The following is a 5,298-nucleotide window of genomic DNA, read 5'->3' as shown; positions in this document are numbered from 1 at the left end:
TTTTGCCTAATGGATTCAGAGTCTTAGTGACCCTCAGACGTCCTCAGACTACACACTCAGAACCACTTCACTAAAGCATCCGTCGATACAATCAGTTATTTCTTTCCTATGCCTCCAAAATGTTTCTACCTAGATGCCAACCTTGGAAAAATTGAGAAAATGAAAGTTCAATTTATTTTCCATGGAGCCTAATTTTCTCTGGAATTCTGATCGAAAAAGATTGCAAGCAATGAAAGAATCAAATGCAGCTGTATTCAGTAGTTCTCCCTTATCCACAGTTTCACTTTCCATGATTTCAGTTAATAGTGCAGTAGAGTAAGATATTTTGAGAGAGAATGACCCCATATTCACATAGCTTTTATTATAGCGTATTTTATCCTTATCATATGATACCAGTATATTATTGTTGTTCATTTCTTTATGTGCATGATTTATAAATTAAATTTTATCATAGTTAGGTATGTATGTGTAAGAGAAAACATGGTATATATAGGGTTCAGTACTATCTGCAGTTGGGACTCCTCAAACATATCTGTCACAGATAAGGGGGGACCTGCTGTAATATTTTTGCTTCTTAACCAAGTGTTCTCCCTCCCCCATCCCTGTCTTAGCATTTCTATCATTACATAATTCTCTGTTTGGAAAACTGTATCATAAGGCTTTTACTGCCACAATGCAGGTTAATTAGGAAATGAGAAAAGCAAAGTAGTCTATTTCTTGGTCTTGAGTTTCAAGTGATTTAGAAGGAAAAATGAAAACCAGGCTACCTGGATCCAAGAATGGGAAAGAATGAGGAGTATGTAGGGAGGAGGAGACAAGAGCTTAAACATGGAGGCATTTCTGGCCGGGTGCGGTGACTCACACACAAGCAAGGGCATCTGTAACCCACCATACCCACTTTCTCAAGAGAGTCCAGAGAGCGAGTAAGGCACAGGGGCCCTCTTCTGCATATTGAAAGTGAGAAGAAATGTCTATGTGAGTGTCTAGGCAAAGAGCTTGAAACAGCCACTGTGGGTCTCTGCACCTGCATCCTGGTTCAGGGATCAGAAGAATGTACTTACTCTGTGCAACAAGAACCCTGCCTTTGTGACAAAGCCTGTGGCCCAAAGAGACCCTGCAGTTGGAACAAGGAGGCACCACTTTGATCTGCTGACAGCTAAGTGCAGGGTGGAATCAGAGATAGCTTAATAGATGCCAATGATAAGAGATGACACCAAGGACCAGGCAGCTTAGACACACACACACACACACATACATACACGCGCGCAAGCACCCATGCACACGTGCGACTTGATACTGCATGAGTTTTCTAAAGCTTAAAGAGGACTACAAGGACAAAGAATAAACACTTATTTGACTGCAGTTAAGTTTTTGATATCTAGCAGACTAGGAGTTTTGACTAGCAATTAACTTCAGTTTTAGAACATGACAAATGTTATTTTTATTATACAACTACAAACAAATATGTAATGAATGCTCAGATTCCAGGACCCTATACCTGGGGTGATGGGTGGGATGAGTTAAAGAAGGGATCTGGACACTGCTGCCTCGCTGCCTTCTTTATATGGGGATCATATCACAAATGAGGCTCACTGTGGCTCCAGTCTTGTTTACTGTGCAGCAAGGCTTTTGGCCAGAGAACATAATTGACGTGCATGGAGCTGGAGCTCTTGCCAGCTCACAGCAAAAGGGCCTCTAATTCAGACAAAAAGGAGTTGGACCTCTGCCAGTCATGTACCTGTTATGCTTTCATATAGGCTTCAGTTAGACCCTGATTTCAGTCTGACAAACCAGAAAATATAAAACCGTCAGGATCAAGGCACACTCTTTACTGGGAGTATTAGCCTGGTAATGGAGAGGAATGTTATTGCTCTAAGCATTTGCATAATATCTGTTAAGTAAAATTCTGTGAAGCTGCTATTCTTCATGCCAGCATCTGGCGGCAAGGGAGGACTATTTCAGGTCTCACCATCACAGCCACTTCACACTCAGGTCATGCCACAGTCACTAGCACAGCTTGAGATTGGGGCAGGAAGTCCCCAAGGTGACCAGACAGAAAGCAGCCTCGGGACAGAGCATGAGACTAGGGGTGGTAGCAGCTGGGTTTTATTTACTCTGGAATGTGTGACCTTGGGCAAGCTGCCAGCCCATTCTGTTCCTCTCTGCATGCCATACCACCTGGAATTCCTACATTACTAAGTCACTCCTGGGCCAAGGTCTGATGTCCCTATTAAAATGCTGTTGAGAGAGTAAGTGGCTTCAGTTATTAGCCCTGGAGAACTAGTTTGCCAGTTTGATTTGTTTACAGCTGAGAACTCTTTCAGTTTGTGTGGGCGAGGTACTGAGCAGGTGGAAGAGGCTTTGCTGGAGTAGGGGATCCCACTCCCTTTTCTGCCTGGGAGTGGGATTGGGGGAAGGGGGAGTATTTGTCAATCACAACAGAATCCTAGACACGTATGTCTGGGAGGCGTAGCATAGGCCATTGCATTCATCTTCCCCCAGTACCCGAATCCCTGACCAATGGAACTGAGGATCTTTACTTAACAACCTCTAGTGATAGGATAATCACCTCCTCCTAAGGCAAGCTACTTAGAAACTCTAAGATGTTATTGAGAAAAGACCCTGAGCCCAGTGTTGAATTAGTTCAAAGTCTAATGCTTCTCCCAGGTGACAACCCTTGAAAGAGTGTGTGACAGGCACCATGCCCCCCTGAATGGTCTCTCCTTGCAAATAAATAATACCTGTTTCTCCCTCTGCAATGTGCGCAACCCAAACAATGCCGAGCTTCTGTGTGGCCGCTCTCAGCCTGATGTTGTACCCTAAACCTTCAACCTCAGTCTTAATGCCTGAGAATGGGGGAATGTGTGGAAAATGGCATGAAATACAGTACACAGGAAAATGTCTTAACATTTCTCTTGATTCTCTAGCTCCTTATCTCTTGTCTTAAAAATCTCTTTCTAAAACTTTCAAGGGAAAAAGGAAGGGGGTAGAAAGCGGAAGTGAGGAGAGGTAAAGGAAGATGTTCATTATTGGGAGCCTATAATGTTTCAAACACTTGGGACATTTAACCTTCCCAAAGTAAGTATACTCATCCTAATTTTATAAGGTAGAAACTAAGACCCAAGATATCTAAGTAAGTTGTCCAAAGTCACAAAGCAATTACTTGGCAAACAATGGATTCAGATAATGACTATATCATAGGCCAGGCCCAATTACACTCAAAATAATTCACGTCTTCCTGAGAGGCAAGCCCTGGGGGCCCAAATGGGGGTTGTTGAATAAGGGCAGAAAGTACAAGGGAGACAAGTTGCCAATCACAGCTTGGCCCTGATTATAATAACTGATACAATCAAAGTTAAATTTCATATCCTTAGGTTTCCTGCATATTCCAAGGCTGATGAGAAATTCCCATTCTAAGAATGGGGATCTGCTGAATGTTTTAAATTCAGGCCCTTAATTAAATCTTTTAAGATGACTTTTTCTGTGTTTGCCTTTAGTCTTTTATTTCTATCCAATATTGTTTCCGGACCAAACTGAGGGTCGGGCTGCTGTTTCTTGTAGCCCAATAACGAGATGCAAATGAACTGGGGAGGAAGAGAGTTGTTTTTTTTTTAAGTATATAAAAACATTGATTCATTAGAAAACAAGGAGACTGGCAAACATATATTCCAAAGTGAAAGCAGCTCCACGCAGTTCAGTTAGCCTAATTTAAGAGAAAGGCCTTGCACTTTAAAGATCGTGTATTTTTTTTTTTTTCAAAAAAAGGAGACAGGCAAATATTTTACAAGGGGAACAGAATTAGAATTCCAGGTCACCCTGCAAGATACCGTGCACAGGGAGGACAGGAACAGGCAAGACGACTTCCTAGGATCTGCGCCTGTGAGCTGATGCTCTGAGAACGGGCATTGTTTTCTTCGGTGTCCCATCTTCTGTCATCTAGGCTAAAAGATCTTCCTCACTTGACTCATCACTTGAGAAGACAACTTTGGGTTTCTTTCTGGAAGCTCGCTGCTGGGTGTTCAGATGCCGAAGGGCGGTACGGCAGGGCTCTGGTGTGACAAAGTCATTGTCTGAGGCTGCAGAAGCCAGAGGCTGGTGCCTACAAACAGTGGATGGTTTCTTGACTGATGGGGCTCTCTGGCTACCTGCTTGGTTAATCTCAAGCTCCTCAATCCCATCCAAACCTCTGGTATGACAGGCCTGAAGCTTTTGCTCAAATTCATCTATTACAGCCTTGCCCTCAGGCTTGGCCCCATGTTGCAGCTTGCCCACAATTGACAAAAAAAAAAAACACTGAAGATGGACTCATCTGACAGTTTGTCTCCAAAACAGTCAAAATTGCCAAGCATCTTGCGGAGGCCTTGCTCTGTGAGGGGCAGCTGTGACACACAGTAGGCCAGGTCCTGCTGTACCTGCTTAGTTTAGGCTGTGTGGAACCACTGACACAGCTTTTCCACCAGGCTTTGTATGCTTGTCTTTGGTGATGATGTAGGAGAGGAGGTGTTTCATAATGGTGTGAAAAGGCACTTCCTCCATCCCCAGCTCGGGGCCTGACAGGTGACTGATGATATCTGGAAGGAGATTATAGATTCTGCTGCCCTTGTGGGAGAGCTTGTTGAAGAACTTCTTGGCCAGGGCAGCAATCTGAGGCTCAGGGTCGATGAGCAGCACTGCCATCTCACTCACCTGCCCCTTCACCTTCACCATGTCCTTGAGGATCAGGTGAGTCATCACCAACCCTGCTGTTTTCCACACTGGCTGAGCAGAGTCCTGAAGGTAAGCATGTACATGAGGAGTCCAGGGGTCCACCGGATTGGGAAAGCAGACGGCCAGATCCCCAGTGGCAACCATGAGGTTAGACCAGACAATAGGAAGTGGAGACTTTTCTAGCATGGTGAACAGAAGATGAGGCTGGGAGTCGCAGAAAGTGGCACTGATCATGCAGAACTTGCCAAGGGCAGGTAAAACAGCTGCAGAGAGGTCTGGGTTGCTATAGAGGCCTGGGTTGTTGCAGACTTTAAACAAGAGTGGAAGAGGCAGCCAATGTCTGTTTGCCATCCAACAGTTCCATCTCACAGAAGACGTGAATGATTTCTGTCTCCGTGTCATCTGCTGCTCCAACCAGCCCCAGCTCCTCCTCCATGGTGGTCTCAAAACTTGTATTCTTCTTCTTGGGATCTTTTGGTCTTGTGCTCCTGTTTTTCCCGGAGAACTCAGCACTGACAGAACTCTCCACTCACTGCCTGCTCCAAGTGGACCAGCTGCTGCAGAGCCACATGTTCAGCCAGGGACAGCAAG

At 44.7% G+C, this 5,298-nt stretch overlaps 1 protein-coding gene across 5 annotated transcripts in view; it reads left to right on the top strand.

The window, feature by feature from the left end:
• The window catches only part of NPSR1 (neuropeptide S receptor 1), a 284,313-nt gene that overhangs the window by 118,491 nt on the left and 160,524 nt on the right, over positions 1 to 5,298 (top strand). The window lies entirely within an intron of this gene.

The sequence above is a fragment of the Mandrillus leucophaeus genome, unplaced genomic scaffold (assembly GCF_000951045.1).
Source record: "Mandrillus leucophaeus isolate KB7577 unplaced genomic scaffold, Mleu.le_1.0 Scaffold100, whole genome shotgun sequence".
NCBI classification, from domain to species: domain Eukaryota; kingdom Metazoa; phylum Chordata; class Mammalia; order Primates; family Cercopithecidae; genus Mandrillus; species Mandrillus leucophaeus.
The sequence above is the reverse complement of the archived record's forward strand: the minus strand, read 5'-3'. Positions and strand labels throughout refer to the sequence as shown.